Here is an 18,885-nt window from a genome sequence, read left to right as displayed (position 1 = left end):
GGGAAGTTGTGGGGAGATGTCAGAGATAGTTTCTTTATAGATAATGGTGGGTGCATGGAATGCACTGCCAGTGGTGATAGTAGATTCAGATCCATCAGGGACATCTAAGCGATTCTTGGATAGGCACATGGATGATAATAAGTGAAGGGCATGTTGGTTAGTTTGATCTTAGAGTAGGATAAAAGGTCAGAACAACATCGTGGCCAAAGGGCCTGTACTGTGCTGTACTGTTCTGTATTCTATGGATTGAAAGAACAATTATTATATATTAGCAACATATAGATTTTCAAAATTGTATGAGCATACTTACGAATAATGATAAATTTCATCTTGCTATTTGACTGTGCTATCTGCAAAAATGAACAGGAATTGTGGCAGGGAAAAGTAATTTATAAGGCTGGGATTACACAGATCATTCAAATGAGCAAAAGTCGTATTTTTAATAGTGCGTGTTGCATCAGAAATAATGGATTCTTTTGTAGGTGTGTGATTGGAAATAAAATGGATTTTTATATTCCTGTTTAGGTACTAGGGAAGATTGGATTAAATTCAAATATAAACTTCACTGTGGTTGTTAGCAAGATAAACTAAACTATATTATAATTATTGTCATGCAAATTCTTTAATAACTACTGTTAGAATCCTGAAAAAAGGATATACTGTACCATTTTTCAAACAGTCAATAAATTAAATTGTGAACCTCAGTATACTTGTTACCCAGACCAATTATTATTGTAATGGTAATGACTTAATAACTAATGCTAAAACCTAAACAGATACATTGGTTCAATACTTTGTAAGCATGTTGCTCTGAAATTGATTGGATATTTATTAAGATCGGTAAACTGAGGGATCAAATATAATAGCTCGCTTGATAGAATTGAAGGAAAAAATGAGACAGTGTTTATTGAACGGGATTGTTTTTGTTTACAAATGCAGTTGATGCAAGAATAATATATTTTCCTCCATTGGTTTTCTTGTAGAGACATGTTCTTTTAAAAAAAATTGTCAGGATTCAATGTTGAGACACTTGTGTCAGAGTCTGCAAAATGGAGAGTGAGGGAGAAAGAAATTTTTAAAAAGGAGAAATGATAGAACTGGCAAGCAGAGGAGCTGCAACTGTAGTGTCTCACCCTGCTAACATCTTATTGGGTGAGCTGGAACGCAGGCTAGTCAAGCAACAACCTGACACAGTCATACGCAGAGAATCATAGCTTACAATGCCCTAGACACCATCGTCACCATCCCTGTACATCCTGTCCCACCGGCAGGGGACATGGATGTAACTGAAATGCTGGAACATGCAGGGTAAAGGACTAAGATCTGCAGAATGTGATCAATGTGATTTATTTGACACTACTCCAGAATATTAAACTCCAGTCCAATTTGAAAAGTTACTAGTGACATCAGAATTTAACTACAAATGTCAGAAAAACAATTATCAGAAAGTTACAGCACAGATCGAGGCCACTTGGCCAATCCTGTATGTGTCGGCTGTAAACTCCCCAGGCTTTACAGCTTTTTGTACTCACCATTGAGAGCAATAATTTCAGACAGTACTCTGCCCTCTATGCTTTTATAATCTGTTTTTTAACATATTTCTCTGACAGCTGTACACCTTATTTCCTCGTTTCTTTCCCAGCCCTAATTCTATCCACTGTGGCCTTGCGGGACGACCATTTCTGCTATTTAATCTCCCCTGCCTTCCCCTGTGTGATAGAGTGTCTTTATATCCTTGTCTCACCCCCACCTTGCTCACAACCTGTTACATTTCTGATGGTTCCGAGACCTCTGTAACTATCACTGCGCCCCCTAGATCAATGGCGCGAATTTTGAGTTCTCTTCCTCCTGAGATAATCAGAAATCTTTCTGGTTGCAGTTTCCCCCAGATTTTATTTTGAAAAGCAGAGCACTTGTGTCAGAGTCAAATATTTGTGAGCCTTCAATTCCGAGCATTTGGATGTAATTTGTGACCCTCCCACAGATGTGTAACGTTACTGGATTGGCTATGCTAACATGGCCGCAGTATGCAATTTATGTGGGTTGGGCTAGCCATGGTTAATGTGGGATTATAGCGGTAGGGTGGGTGAGCAGGTCATTGCAGACTCGATGGGCCGAATAGACTCTGTCTGCACCTATGGGATTCTGTGATTCTAACTAGTTGTGATTGTTGTCCCATTTTCCTCATGCCAGGTTCATTCAACTCAGATACATATGATTCTGTGGGTGCTCACTCACTCCTTCCCTTCAGTTTTACATCAATTTCACACTGTATGTGAGGGTGGGAATGGATTTGTAAATATAAATACTCCAACCGAAACCCCTCCCAGGTCAGGAACTGTTTCTGCTACTTTCATCACTCGTAAGGAACAGGAAAATAAAGGTTCAGTCACAAATCTTACAGGAACATAGCAGTTATAATCACCAGAAAAGGCTGAACAGCTCAAAACGCTTTTCTCAAGAAAAGAGGAGGCTCAGAGACAGCCTGGTACAAGTAGAAAGTTTTGTGTCTGTATTTTCAGAGATTTGAGGTTGCAATCATTAGATTGGAAGCATGATTCATTGCCCCAGATCATCAAAGGTGAATTTTAATGTGCATCTTTCTTTCTGTCTGTCTGAGTTAACACTCAGATGGACAGGTCAATGTCTGAGTGTCTTACCAAATCCCTGATTGAATCTGCCTCCCCCCACAATCTCAGGTGCCTTACCACTCACTGTGTCATGGAGAAACTCTGCCCTTACAATGAGAACGGTCTTTGCTGTCACCTCTCCTCGTGCTTCTGCCTAATCCCCACTTCCCTTCATTAAATCCCAGCTGCCCCTCGTCCACCCACATGGACATGTTGAAGAGCATGACAGGAGAATGGATTCAAACCGAGAGTTCAATCGCCAGAATGAAAGAGGAAGAAGGAAATAAATGATGATTGCAGATCCCAGGGGATACAGACACCAGGATTAGTTGTTGTGGTTCTGTTCGCCGAGCTGGGAATTTGTCTTGCAAACGTTTCGTCCCCTGTCTAGGTGACATCCTCAGTGCTTGGGAGCCTCCTGTGAAGTGCTTCTGTGCCGTTTCCTCTGGCATTTATAGTGGCCTGTCTCTGCCGCTTCCGGTTGTCAGTTCCAGCTGTCCGCTGTAGTGGCCGGTATATTAGGTCCAGGTTGATATGTTTGTTGATAGAGTCTGTGGATGAGTGCCATGCCTCTAGGAATTCCCTGGCTGTTCTGTTTGGCTTGCCCTATAATGGTAGTGTTGTCCCAGTCGAATTCATGTTGCTTGTCAGCTGTGTGTGTGGCTACTAAGGATAGTTGGTCGTGTCGTTTCGTGGCTAGTTGGTGTTCATGGATACGGATCGTTAGCTGTCTTCCTGTTTGTCCTATGTAGTGTTTTGTGCAGTCCTTGCATGGGATTTTGTACACTACATTGGTTTTGCATGCAAGGACTGCACAAAACACTACATCGGACAAACAGGAAGACAGCAAACGATCCGTATACACGAACACCAACTAGCCATGAAATGACACGACCAGCTATCCTTAGTAGCCACACACACAGATGACAAGCAACATGAATTCGACTGGGATAACACTACCATTATAGGGCAAGCCAAACAGAGAACAGCCAGGGAATTCCTAGAGGCATGGCACTCATCCACAGACTCTATCAACAAATACATCGACCTGGACCCAATATACCGGCCACTACAGCGGACAGCTGGAACGGACATCCGGAAGCGGCAGAGACAGGCCACTATAAATGCCAGAGGAAACATCACAGAAGCACTTCACAGGAGGCTCCCAAGCACTGAGGATGTCACCTAGACAGGGGACGAAACGTTTGCAAGACAAATTCCCAGCTCGGCGAACAGAACCACAACAACGAGCACCCGAGCTACAAATCTTCTCCCAAACGTTGAACATCCAGGATTAGTCCTTTGTGCGCATTCCCGCAGTAACACGAGACAGCATTCCATGATGAGAGTTAAACCCGGGTGGCAGGAGAGGGAGCCACTGAACATGAGCAGGTTTAGTTCAAACACAGGAGGTTTGTTCAGTCAGTAACAGTGTGTTAGACATGGAGGGGAAGGGAGCAGTGAGGGGAAATGTAACAACAAACTGAAGATGGGTAACTTTCATTGGAGCAGGAGGAGGCCATTCAGCCCCTCAACTCTGTTCTGCCATTCATGATGATCATAGCTGATGTGTGACTTAACGTACAACTTTCAAAACTGTCTAATTTCATCAATAAACTCCTCTGAAACACACAAGATGAGTATTGGAAAACTAAACATCTGCAAATGCTGGGAAATCAGAAATTGCTAGAAAAATTCAGTAGGTCTGGCAGCATCTGTGGAGAGTGAACCGTTCGTGTCCAGTGATCAGTCAGGTGACCAGCTGGAGCTGACCATTCTGTTGTTTCTGTAACACTGGAACAGGTTCTGGTGCAAGGGGAATGAGACTGTCAATAACAAACGAGAAAACAGGAGGACGTACTCAATTATAATTAGGAATTCACTTACCCCTCCCAGCGGGACACTCACCGACACAGTCACACTGGGGAGAGGCTGTTAATCTGCCCCACCTATGGGAAGGGATTTACTCGATCTTACAATCTGCTGAGGCACCAGAGATAGCACAGTGGATTTAGACCCTTCACCTGCTCCATGTGTGAGAAAGGATTCAATCAAATCTCTCACCAGCGGAGACATTAGTGCATTCCCACCGGGGAGAGGCCATTCACCTGCTCAGTGTGTGGGAAAGGATTCACTCAGTCCTCTGACCTGCTTAAACACCAGCGAGCTCACTCTGGGGAAAGGCCATTCGCTTGTTCCCAGTGTGGGGGGAGATTCACTCAAATGCAGCACCTGTGAAGTCCCAGTGAGTCCACACGGGGGGAGAGGCCATTCAGATGGTCAGTGTGTGAGGGGATTCAGTGATTCATCCCACCCCCTGAGACTCCAGCGTGTTCACACTGGGAAGGAGCTGTTCACCCGTCTGTGTGACAAGGGATTTGCTGCACCTTCAACACGATTGAGAGCCCAGTGAGTGCTCACAGGGAAATGGTCATCCCCTTGCTCCATGTGGACTGCAGGACTCTGACTCTGATGTTACTGTCCATCAGAGTCAGGAGTGGACCTTGTACATGATGACACTGTTGGAGGATTGATGTTGTTGTTAACCACATTAACTGGTGTGGAGTTGACTGAACTTACATTGCCACTCTCTGAACCTCAGGATGTCTCTCTGGGCAGTAAGTCTCCACAAACAGCAATGTGACAATAAACAGGGATCATCTGTTTTGATTTAAACTGTGATTGTAGCACGGCTGCTTCACAGCATCAGGTACAAGGTTGGAGTCCAGCCTTGGTCAACGGCCTGTGTGGTGTTCCCATATTCTCCCCATTATAGTGTGGGTCCCCTCCAGGTTCTCTGGTTTCCTCCTACAATCCAAAGATGTGCAGGTTAGGTGGGTCAGTCGTGCTAAATTGTCCACAGTATCCAGGATTGTGCATAATAGGTAGATCAGCCATGGGAAATACAGTGTTAGAGTGCTCTGGGCGTGATGTTCTTCGGATGGTCAGTGGGGTTTGATGGGCCACTGCTCTCCTTCCACACTGTAGGGATTTTATTCTATGATTGAGGATAAAGGCTACACAGCAGGGTGTCCTTGGAGAAGGAGCATGTGGTGTGTATCAATGCTCTTGATGCCTTTAGATAGAGGTGGGCACCGTAGGGGATACAGTACTTTATCTCCACCGCTTCCCCCTCCCCACAACTCTACTTTGATTTAGTCCCTTCTCACTCTGTCACTTGTAATGGTTTGCTTGACCCGTAATAGGCTTTGTTTGGAAATATTCAATTGGTTACACAAATGGTTTACTGCTGGTGATTATATGTCTAGATTAGAGTGGTGCTGGAAAAGCACAGCAGGTCAGGCAGGATCCGAGGAGCTGGAAAATCAACGTTTTGGCGAGAGGCCTTTTCCAGCACCACCCTAATCTAGGCTCTGGTTTCCAGCATCTGCGGTCCTCACTTTTGAACTGCTGGAGATTATATGTTAATCAAAAGCAAAATGGCGTAATGATGATTTTGATGGTGGGAAGGTTGCTGTGATCACATTTCTAGGTCAGAGAAATGGGGAAAAAGAACGCTTCACAGCTCACAGAAAGAGAACTGAAAAGCAGTTAAATCAAACCAAAGGTTCAGACAGGGAGGAAATATTTCCCTGGAGTTTGAGTAGCTGGAAAGTGATGGTGTCTGGGAATAAACAGGATTTTGTTTTACAGGAGGTTGAAAGCTTTAAAACTGTTATATTCAGACAGTTTACATTATTTCTTTAATTTTATTTGCTGTGCAAAAAGCTTTTGCAACATTTTAAAGCCAAAATTTAGAAACCTTGTGTTAAAGATAAATGTTAAATAAAATCCATCAAACCATCCCTCACTGAAAACTGTTGTGGAAGTGCAATCTCCTGGAGAATCCCTGCCCCCTTATTCCTACCCGGGCTCCATGGCTATATACATACCTGGGAGATAGCAGCAGCAGGAGACCATTCAGCCTTTCAATCCTGCTCCACCATTCAATGGGAGACAGCTGACCATCCAGCTCAGTCTCCTGTTCCTGCTGTGTTCCAATCCCCTTTCATGACTTTACCTTGAAGAACTATATCTAAGTCCTCCTTTAGCTCCACTGCCTTTTGTTCCATTGGCGTTGCGGTGTTAGTGTGTGGATGTAGGCAGGGGTAATGAGATGGTGCTGCCTCCTGGATGATGCACTCAGCATCCCTCATCATCCTGCAGTAACATCAACTGAGTTTCAGCAACTAGAGATAGAAACCATTTCCATGATATGGGCATCACTGGCTCAGCCAGCATTTATTCCCCGTCTCTCGTTACCCTTGAGAAGATGGTAGAGAGCTGCTGTCTTGAAACATTCACAGTCCATTTGGCACAGATAGACCGACAATGCTGGGAGGGAGAGTGTTGCAAGATTTTGGCCCAGTGATTCTCCATCTTTGGTTCATCAAATGCTGGTCAACTTAATCACAATCTGCATGTGATTTTGAGATTTCAGTCTGCAAATCTTCACCATCTAGCACCCTGAATAAAGGAATATGTACAGGTTAGAAATTCAGAACAGACAATTCTAGTTTCTCTGGAATATCTTTTTTCCCCTTTCTTCCCCCAAAGCTGTAACCCTCCAGCCCTCTTACTCTCTCCCACCATTCTGACTCTACTACCCCCTAATGTACACCCTCCCCATTCTCATGGAGTTATTGATAAACAGATCCATGCCACCACTTCCCGTCCCTGGTTTGACTCTGCACCCTTTCTGGGTTCACTTCCTTTCCCTTCAGTTGCTGCAAGTCAATAATGTAACAGCAGAATGAAACAAAAGAAAACAGAAAGGGAGGTGGCAGATCCTGGACAGAAGAGGAACCTTCAGTCTGGGAGAATGGGTCAGATTCTTCCTTGTTTCCCATTGGTCAATTCCCAGTGTTATGACAAGTTGCGAATGGAACTTGGTCCCATCTATGCGTAGTGTCACTTTGACCCCCCCAACTGATCAATACTATAGGCAGATGCGTCCCTTCTCCAGCCAATCACAGTGTGAAATGCTTTCCACTCATTACCCCACAGAACATGCTCCAAAACCCGCCCACATTCTGGACGTGTATAGTGCTAGGTTTCCCCACAGACATGTGGTCCCTGCCTCAGGGACTGTGGGAGTTGTAGTCCCCATGAAGTCTCTGGAGACCTGTCACTGGAAAGTGAGAGAAAGTGTGGGCTGGAGGGTGTTGTGTATAGGAGATCTATTCAGACACACAGGACATGTGGGCTGTCACTGGGATTTACCGAGACATCCGCTTAGACACCTGGACTTCTGACGTAAGGAATATACATTCGGCCAATTGTGGGGTGGGGAGGTTAATAATGGGCAGCAGATTTTAAGCAGAGGTGGCTCAGTGGCGAACACTGCTGCCTCATAGCGTCAGGGACCCGGGTTTGATTCCAGGGTTAGGCAACTGTGTGGAGTTTACACATTCTCCCCATGTCTGCATGGTTTTGTTCGGTGCTCCAGTTTCCTCCCACAGTCCAAAGATGTGCAGGTTAGGTGGATTGGTCATGCCAAATTGCTCACAGGGTCCATGCATGTGCTGGTTAGGCAATTAGCCACAGGAAATGCAGGGTTACAGGGAATGGGTGGGTCTGAATGGGATGGTCATCATAGGGTTGGTGTGGAATCGATGGATGAATACTCTGTTTCTGCACGAGAGGGACTCTATTCAATTCTCATGAAGAAGAATGTGTCTATCTCAATGTGTTGTGAATCTGTGGAATTTCCTATTCAAAATGCGGTGGATGCCAAGACAATGAGCCAATTTAATGAAGAGATACAGACTTTTAATTTGCAATGAGTTGAAGCGTGAGAGAGAGCAGGCAGGAAAATCCAGCTGTGACCGAGGTGAGCTCAATCATCACCGTATTAAATGGTGGAGCAGGTTCGAAGGGCTGCATTGCCTCTCCTGGGCCCAGTGCTTATCTTCTTATGGTACTAACCAGAAAGCTGAATCCAAAACTCACCACCTTCACCAAAGGAGATTTTCAGAAACAGCAGGATAGTCAGGTGGATTAGCGTTCCAAACTTAGGTAGTGAGGAAGCGTGTGGGAGATAATGATTTTGCAACTTTAAACTGAGGGGAGACAGTGATTTATGGTTTTAGACTGTAGTACATTCACACCGTCCAGAATACTCTGTTGTAAATATCTATCCTGTACTTTATTACAAAGCCAAGGTCACTGACAATGAAACCAAAACACGCAGGAAACATCGTTTCACCTCGCAATCTGATAAAAAGACTTGTCATTAATCTGGTTGAATTTAGAATACAGTTGGAAAGCGGGAAGATTAAATCCAATCCCAATATACTGTGCTTAAACAGAGGAGACTACAATAGGATGAGGCAGGAGTTGGCTAATGCAGACTGGAAGCAAAGACTTTACTGTGGGACAGTTGATGGACAGTGGAGGAATATCAAAGTAATTTTTCAAGTTTCTCAGCAAAAGTATATATCAGTGAAAAGGAAGGACTGTAGGAAAAGGAGTAATCTGCCATGTCTAAGGCAATAAGGAAGTCCATGAAATTGAAGTAGAAGGCATACAAACTGTCAAAGACCAATGATAAATTCGGAGATTGGAAAAACTTCAAAAATCAACAGAAAGCATGATGGAATTGGGGATAAAAAGTGATGAGTAGCTCTCCCCAGGAACAGAATAGCAGTTTACACTGCTAGATGGAAACCTATTGTGTGGGGAACATATGGCCTCTGTAATTGTTGAAGCACTTAACTGTTACCATAGAGATAATCCTGATCAAATTAAAAATCACAGCACACCCCAAAAGCTTATACTTCCAAATAAACCTGTCGGACTATAACCTGGTGATGTGTGGTTTTTAACTTTGTCCACCTCACCCCCAGCTCCTCCACATCACCATCCCGATAGACAGCCCCACGGAAACTGAAGCACCTGTCAGGTACTTGAGGGAGCCACGGAGGTGGGCGGGGGAGGGGTGTGTGGTTTAACCACAAAGTGCTGAACTGAACTAGACTTTTGAACTGCCATTGCCATGGAGATAATATTGAGAGAGAGTCTGTATTCAAAGTCACAAACCACAAAATATATAAGAAGGGGAGCTGTCCATCGGACAGGCGGGGAGTTACCTGATGCTGCCTGGAGGTGTTCTGCATGAACACTATCCAGAGAGCTGCCAGGTTTCATCAATAAAGACTCAAAGAAGACCTCTCAGAGTTCTGTGCCCAGTTATTCCTATCCAGCAGGGTTCAGGAATATGAGCACACAACAGTCAGTCTTCACAGTGGAGGATACGAAGAACATGCCAGTAATTGATAAGGAGACTGAGGAAGGTGAGGACCTCGATAATAACCGTTATCACGATAGAGTTAGAGCTGGGCAAGCTAATGGAGCTAAAGGTAAACAAGTCTCCTTGCCCTGATGGAATACATCCCAGGATACCAACAGAGTTAGGGGGAGAAATAGCAAATGCACTTAGAGTTATAACGTCCTGCAGCAGAGACAGGCCCTTTGGCCCAAACTGGCCCATGCCAATCAGAATGTCCATCCACGCTAACCCCATATCCCTGCACTTGGCCCATCTGCTTCTGAAACTTTCCTATCCATGTATTTGTCCAAATGTCTTTTACTTGTTGTTAATATACCCACCTCAACCACTTCCACTGGCAGCTCATTCCATATACATACCACCTTTGTGTAGAACAGTTGCCCCTCAGTTTCCCATGTGTTCTTTCTCCTCTAACTTTAACCTGATGCCCTCCAATCCCTGAGTCCCTGCGAAAAAGACCAAGTGCATTCACCTTACCCAAGCCTCTCATGATCTTATACACTTCTATAAAATATTCCCCCACAGTTTCTTCTGCTCTCAACAAAAAAGTCCTCACTTGTCCAACCTCTCCCTGTACCTCAGACCCCTGAGACCTGGCATCATCCTTGTAAATTTCTTCTTCACCTTTCCAGTTGAATAACTGAAACCTACACTGCACTCATCAAATTTCTAGTGTTTCCCCACGGCACTGGAACCGATGTGACAACGCCAATGGATTACAATCAATGATCGATAACTCACTCCATTACAACAATCCCATTTTCATAGCTTTTTCCATGATGCAGGAATCCTGTTGTCTTTCTGATTTCATGGTTCATTGTCCTCATACAAACCCAATCTGTGGCTTACCTGTCCCAGGGAAATGTTCCATGATTGTTTAGACTTTAAAAAACCAATGAAATCTCTCTCCATAGTCCCCACACTAACATGGACTTCGCTGTCTCAGTACTTTTTTCCAGTCACACAGACATTTGAAATATTCCCCCACGGGCAGAATGCACCACCTTTCCATCCAGACGAAAAGGTCAATGATATTCAGATCGGCACGGATCCAGTAACATGAAGTTCAATTTGAATTTCTCAACTGCAAATCCCCCCTTTCAATACTCTATAACAGATCGTCAGCAGGTCTGGCAGCATCTGAAATGGTGACAGACGCAAGAAACATTGTAGCCTTGAAGAAGTGTTCAGATGATCACACCAGGCATGTGTGCTCGATGACCATTATGGATAAGATGGGGACAGGGATCCCTTTCTAGAAGGGCCTTGGTGAGACCACACCTGGAGTACTGTATACACCTTTGTTCCCCTTTCCCAAGGAAGGCTCTCCTGGTTATGGAGAGAGTGTAAAGGAGGATCACCAGATGAGTCCTGGGATGTGAAGATAGTTAAGGACTGCAGATGCTGGAAGTCAGAGTCTGTACAATGTGGACCTGGGGAGGTGCAGCAGGTCAGGAAGCATCAGAGGAGCAGGAAGGTTGATGTTTTGGGTCGGGACCCTTTGTCAGTCTTGATAAATAGCCCTGACCCGAAATGTCAGCTTTCCAGCCCCATCGTATTCATGCTGGTCATCAAGCACCTATTGATTCTAGTCCCACGTTCTGGCACTCAGCGTGTAACTGATATTGTAGTGCCTGGTGTGATCATCGAAACACTTCTTTAAGGATGCAATGTTTCCTGCATCTGTCACCATTTCAGATGCTGACAGACTTGATGAGGATCTCCAGCGCTTTTTGTTTTTATTGCAGGTTTCCACCATTTTCCTGAAGCACAGAGTCATAGACATGTAAACAGCTCCAGATTTTGTTGACTCACATTCCTGGGATGTCAGGACTGATGGCTGAACAGGGACTCAATCTTCGTATAATCCTCCTTTCCTTTGGCTTTCTGAGCCGCTAACTACATCACTAATATTCTACCTCCCATTCCCTGTCCTGAATCTGACCCATCTAAGCTGACACTATCGTTCCCATCCCCCTGCTAGACTAGTTACAAACTCACCAACAGAACTGGCAAAAGCCCCCACCAGATTTGTCTCAGCTCTGCCCAGGGGTAACCTGTCAGGCTGGTATACGTCCCACCCAGAAACAGTCTCAGTGCCTGAAGAATCATAACCCTTCTCTAGTACACCATTTCCCCAGCCACACATCCAGCTGATCTACCTTCTCATTCCGGCTCTCATTAGCACATGGCACTGGGAGTAAGTCTGACATTATTACATTTCAGGAGCTACATTTTAATGCATCTCTGCTCTCCCTATGTCCAGCTTTCAGGCCCTCATCCCTCTGTTTAGCGATGTCCTTGGTATCTGTGTGTTGCACGACCACGGCCTGTTTACCCTCCAGCTCCAGAATGTCCTGCAGCCACTCCATGATATCATGGATCTTGGCACCAGGGAGATTACATACCATCCTCGATTCATGTCTGTGGGCACAGAAGTGCCTGGCTGTACCCCGGATTATTGAATCCCCTGTAATGATAGCCCTGCCACTCTCATTCCTCTTGTTCTGATCAGCAGAGCTCTCTGTGGTGTCATGAACCTGGCTGATGCTGATTTCCCGAGAAGCCACCCCACCCATTCCCACCCTTACAGAATCCCAAGTGGTAGACAGTATCTGTATGAGAAGGGGATAACAACGGGGGACTCCTGTACTCACTTCCTGAGCCTTTTACTAGATCTGATGTTCACCCATTCCCTTTCTGCCTGTGTAACCCTCACCTGCAGTGTGACTAACTCACTAAACGTGCTGTCCAGAACATTCTCAGTATTGCAGATGCTCCACAGTGAGTCCACTCACAGCTCCAGCTCTGAAAGGCAGTTTCCCAGTAGCTGCAGATGGGAACCCTTGCTGCACAAATAGCCGTCAGGGACACTGGAAGCGGCCCTTATTTCCCACATTGTGCAAGAGGAGCACACCACGGGTCTGAGGGCTCCTGTCACAACGTCTCTCTACATTCATCTAGTTACTCCCATTAAGAGAATTTAAATGAGTGAGTAACCTTCCTTCACTTCAAACATGTCCATTACAATAACAAAAAAAATCTTTACTTAAGCTGATATGTCATACTTTAAAAACTTAAATACTCCACAGGTATCACTGACAAATTGGCTGTTCCCATTGGGACTGTGAATTTCTGAAAGGCCTGAACTAAAACGGAGTTTCAGCTTCACCTTCTCCCCGTCTCCCCTCACTCTGTTTACACCCAACTCCAAAACACTCTCATTGAGCCAAGCAGCCCTCACAGTGCAGCCCTGTCATTTTCATTGTCTGCTCACACCTACACTGCCCTCAGCCTCCTGTACTGTTCCAATGCATCTCAATGGGAGCTCAGACCAGCATTGCATCTTTCAATTCAGCCCTTTGTAACCCCAGAGTCATAATGGACTTCAGCAGTTTCTGAATGAACAGACAGTTGTCAGAATCTGGAACGTTCCACCTGAAATGGTGCTGGAATTTGAGTCCACAAGGAATTTCAATGAGAAATTTGCAGAGAATTGGAAGTAGGGAGTTTACAGATTAACATCATAAAGTGGATGATTAAGACAAAATCTGACAGCTCCTGCAAAACGACGAGGTGTAATTTGGATAAATCTGTGCCCTCTCTCAGGCCAATACCCCCTTCCACAGCTGCAGGGCCAAGAATTGAACACATACCCCAAGGGTTATCCAATCATGAACTTGAACATCTTTCTGCTTTTGGTTTGACAAAAATATTGAAGATATTTTCCCACAGACAGAACAGACAGACTTTTCTCGTTCCACAGTTAAATGCCAATGATATTCAGATCCTGATGACTCCGCTGACTGTAGAAACTTGTTTAATGAGATCCCAGTCTCAATTATTCTGAATTAATATCCTATAAACTGAATTCACAAAACAAAGCTCACAGTCAGTGCAAGATGAATAGTGAAGGTAAACACTTCTCTTGGTATGTGTTTGATGTGTAAATGCTCCTCTTCAAATCACCCCGCCCCCACCCAGGAAGAGGACACATTCATGCTCCTTGCTGTACCTTGCCCCAAATAAAGATGGTGGCCATAACCCAGGTCCTCTCACTGCCTGAGGCCCAAGCCATCTTCCCCTTTGCTGCAAACGTGGGACCAAGAGTTTCTAATTCAAACTAACTACCTGCACAGAGTATAACTAAACCCTCCCAGTCTACACTGATACATTTCATCCGGTTTCTGCTGCCATTTTCCCCTTTCTCCTTTCTGCCTCCTGCACACACCATGGGTCATCACGGGTCCAGTGACCCTTCCTCAGAACCGATGACAGCTGGGAAAATTAGAATCCCTTCAGGAAACAGGCCCTTTGGCCCAACAATTCCACACTCACCCTCCGAAGTTTATCCCACCCAGACCCATTCTCCTACTCTATTACTCACCGTTTACCCGGACTAACGCACATCCCTGAACCCTACGGGAACCTTAGCTGGGCCAATTCACCTAACCTATAGATCTTTAGACTACAGGAGATAGGGGTTAAAGAGTAACTCATAGGTGGAGACAGAGCCCAAAGAGACACAGGAACATTTGGAAAGATAAAGGAGTGGGGAGTTGGAAAGCTGTTAATGGAGGAGACAAGAACCTTCTAGCATCTCAGTGGCGGTGGTGAAAGTGGCGGCTGATGATCTACATTATGCCTGCAAAAAAGACCTTGAGCTTCCAGTTGCCTGCTCTTTAACACACAAGACTGTTCCCTGTCCAACATCTCTGTCTCATGCTTACTGCAGTGTTCCAGTGAAGCTTGATGCATGCTGGAAGAACACTTCAGAACATACCAAATGGCTTCCTATTTCAAGGACTGCAAATGTCCCCGCATATGTGGTCAACAATGCCCTCCAGTGTATCTCCTCCACTTCCCACACCACTGCCCTTGAACCCCACCCCTCCAAATGCAACAAAGATGGAATCCCACCATCCTCACCTTCCACCCATAAACAACGCATCATCCTCTGCTCTTTCCACCATCAGATCCAACCCCCTGAGATATATTTCCCTCCCTATCCCTTTCATTTCCACAGAGATCATACCTTCTGTGACTTCCACGTTAGATCCACACTCCCCACCAACCCACCCTCCACTCCAGGCACCTTCGCTTGCCACTGCAAGAGGTGGAAAACCTGTACCTACACCTTCCCCTCACCTCCATCCAAGGCACCACTGTATCCTCCCACATCCAGCAGAGAATTCCCTGCCCACCCAAACACCTCACCTATTGTGTCCCTTGCTCTCAGGACGCCAAATTGTGGAGTATTTCAGGGAACATTTCTGGGACACATACACCAGCCAACCCCACCGCTCTGTAGCTGACCATTTCGGCTACCGCCCACCCCCTCCGCCACCATGCTGCCAAGGACATGCAAGTCCTCCATCCCACAAATCCGAGCCACCCGACACCTGGAGGAAGAACACCTCATCTTCCACCTTGGGAACTTTCAACCACACGGCATCAAGGTTTCCTCATCTCCTCTCCCCAACTTATCTCCGATTCAACCCTCCAACTCGGCAAGACCCTCTTGAACAGCCCCACCTGATATTCTTCCTTTCCAATTGTCCATTCTACCCTCCATCTACAACCACCTATTGCCTCCCTAGCTCCCTTCGCCCAACCCCAAACACCCCTCCCTATTTATCTCTCAGCCATATTCCACCACCCACATTTCTGATGAAATGCTGACATGCCCAATATGTCAATTCTCCTGCTCCTTGCATGCTGCCTGACCTGCTGTGCTTTTCCAGCGCCACACTTTAACACAAGCTGGAAGAACAACACCTAATCTCCCACTTGGGGACCCTGCAACTCTCTGGCTTCAACATCAAATTCAATAATTTTAAGTCCTGAACTCTCCCACGTCCTAGTGTCTTTGCCCCCTACCCCACATACCAGGCCTTGTTATTACGTAGCCTGTCATTACACATTACCTATGGTTAGCCACTAACAGTCCCCATAAACAGCTATTCATCCTCCCCCCATCAGATCGTTATCCACTCCTTTGTCCAACTGCTCCTCTCTCTCTCTTTGGACTCTATCCCCACCAATCATTTACTCCTTAACCCCTACCTTCTGTATAAAAACGGACATTTTTTTCTCAGTAACATCAGCTCCTGAGGAAGCGTCACTGGATCGAAAATGCAAAATGATTTCTTTTCACAGATGCTGCCAGATCTGTTGAGCTTTTCCAGTACCTTCTGGTTGTTGTGTGTGATTTACAGCATCCGCAGTTCTTCTGGTTCTAATTTACCCGGAGTATCTAATTCAGGTCCAGCAGTTGGAAACCGTGTTTATCAACCTTCCCAGTCCACACTAACTCCATCTCTCTCCCAGTATCTGCTGTCTCTCCCACTCCTTCACATTCAGTCCCCTCTCACAGTGACACTGCGTCTGCAAAGCTGATGGTCATGTGTTGGCCTGCTGGACCCACCCCTCATTCACTCCCATTGGCTAGAGGGTGACGCCAACTCTCCTATTGGTCTGAAGCTGTGTCAATCAGCCAGGCCCCATTGTGACCTGAGTGGTGGGATCCTCCCAGGTGCATCAGAGGCTGAGGGGTGACCTCATAGAGGTTTATAAAACCATGAGGGGCAATGGGTAGGATAAATAGACAAGGTCATTTCCCTGGGGTCGGGGAGTCCAGAATGAGGGGGCATAGGTTTAAGATGAGAGGGGAAGAATTTAAAATGGATCTGAGGGGCAATTTTTTCCCCCCACTGAGGTTGGTGCGTGTATGGAATTTTCTGTCGGGAAGTGGAGGATGTTGGTACAATTAAACCATTTGGCATCTGGATGGGTATATGAATAGGAAGGGTGTAGAGTGATATGTGCCAAGTGTTGGCAAATGGGACAAGATTAGGTTGGGATATCTGGTCAGCATGGCCCAGTTTAACCAAAGGGTTTATTTTCATGGTGTACATCTCTACGGCTCTGCCCTGTGATGAGCTTCATCATTCACAGTGAATGCGTAAGTATCACAGAGGACAGGGGCTGGGGGCTATTCAGCCCATTGGGGCTGTACTCTCTCCCTCTGGAGATGGTGCCAATCTATCCCAACTCACCTCCCATTTGGACATAGCCCTCCAAATCCTTCCTTAAAAAAGTTAAATTTCAAATTTGTTTTGACAATAACTACTGAATCTGCATCCAGCTCTTGGTCAAACTGTTCCAGATGCTCAGAACTTAGTGAGTAAAATAATCTTCACATTTTTAACCTGCATTATTTGCCAGTTACCTGAAAATAGTTACTAAAAATTGTGACGTTAAAAATTTCTCACTCTGTCTCTCTGTAAATGAAATACCCTGGAAACAAATCAACTCCTGGTCAAAATCACTGCTTAACCTTCTCAGCTCCAAGGAGAATTGTCTGACCTTCTGCTAAATCTTAATTTTAATTTATTAGTGTCATAGAGATGTACAGCACAGAAACAGACCCTTCAGTCCAACTTGTCCATGCTGACTAGATATCCTAAATTGATCTCGGCCCATATGCCAACAGTTGGCCCATAGCCTTCTAAACCTTTCCCAATCACATATCCAATGAGATGCCTTTTAAATGTTGTAACTGTACCAGCCTCCACACTTTCTCTGGCAGCTCATTCCATACACGTACCATGTTCAGCTTGAAACTTTGCCCCTAATATCCCTTTTCAATCTTTTCCCTCATGCCTGTGCTTTCTGGTGTTGGACTCACCTAAACAGGAATAAGACCCTGGCTGTTGACCCTATCCATTCCCCTCACGATTTTATCAACCTCTACGGTCACCTCTCAGCATCCGATTCTCCAGTGAAAACAGCCTCAGTCTATTCAGCCTCTCCCTATAGCTCAATCCCTCAACCCTGGCAACGTCTTTGCATTATTTCTAAATCCTTTCAAGTTTCACAATATCATTCCGATAGCAGGGAGACCAGGACTGAAAGCAGAATTCCAGAAGTGGCTGAATGAATGTCCTGTACAGCCGCAAAATGACGTCACAACTCCTGTACTCAATGCACAGACCAATAAAGGCAAGTACACCAAACACTTTCTTCAGTACCCTGCCTATCAATGACTCCACTTTCAAGGAATTATGAACCTGCACTCCAAGATCTCTTTGTTCAGCTACACTCACCAGGACCTTCCCATTAAGTGTAGAAGTCCTGCCTTGATTTGCTTTTCCAAAATGCAGAACCTCATATTTATTTAAATTAAACTGCATCTGCCACTCCTCAGCCCATTTAATTGGAGTCTCATTGTACTCTCGGGTAACTTTGCTGTCCACTGCACCTCCAATTTTGGTGTCTATTGTAAACCTACTAACCATAGCTCCTATATTCACATAGAAATCATTTATATAAATGGCAAAAAGCATTGGACCCAGTACCCAGCCTGACAGCATATTGCTCATCACAGGCTTCCAGTCCAAAAAGTACCCTCCACTATGACACTGACTGCTCAGCAAGGTTAGAGCTCATGGCATACAGGGAGAACTAACCATTTGGATACAGAACTGGCTCTTCAGACTGGAGGCCTGTGACTAGTGGACTGTTACAAGGATCACTGCTGGATTCACTACCTTTCATCATTTATATCAATGACTTGGATGTGAACATCAGAGGTATAGTTAGTGAGATGACACCAAAACTGGAGGTGTAGTGGACAGTGGGATCTTGATCAGATGGGTGAATGGGCTGAGGATTGGCATTTTGGAAACTCAAATCTTAGCAGGACTTATACACTTAATGGAAAGGACCTGCTGAGTGTTACTGAACAAAGAGACCTTGGAGTGCAGGTAGATAGGATAATGAAGGCGGCATTTGGTATGCTTTCCTTTATCGGACAAAGTATTGAGTACAGGAGTTGTGAGGTCATGTTGTGGCTGCACAGGACATTGGTTAGGCCACTTTTGGAACGTTGTGTACAAATCTGGTCTCCCTCCTATTGGAAGGATGTTGTGAAACTTGAAAGGGTTCAGAAAAGATTTACAA

The 18,885-nt window shown here is 45.3% G+C and overlaps 1 long non-coding RNA gene across 6 annotated transcripts in view; it reads right to left on the bottom strand.

Moving 5' to 3' along the window:
- Nucleotides 1-273: 273 nt before the first annotated feature.
- LOC140479205 (uncharacterized) overlaps nucleotides 274-18,885 on the bottom strand; it is a 63,927-nt gene continuing 45,315 nt past the window's right edge. For 3 of the 6 annotated variants that reach the window (XR_011960984.1, XR_011960982.1, XR_011960983.1), the window contains one exon: nucleotides 6,846-7,097. This is a non-coding gene — a long non-coding RNA (uncharacterized lncRNA). The other 3 variants (XR_011960987.1, XR_011960986.1, XR_011960985.1) reach the window with 3 other exon arrangements.

The sequence above is a fragment of the Chiloscyllium punctatum genome, chromosome 6 (assembly GCF_047496795.1).
Source record: "Chiloscyllium punctatum isolate Juve2018m chromosome 6, sChiPun1.3, whole genome shotgun sequence".
NCBI classification, from domain to species: domain Eukaryota; kingdom Metazoa; phylum Chordata; class Chondrichthyes; order Orectolobiformes; family Hemiscylliidae; genus Chiloscyllium; species Chiloscyllium punctatum.
This window is presented reverse-complemented; position numbering and strand designations above follow the sequence as displayed.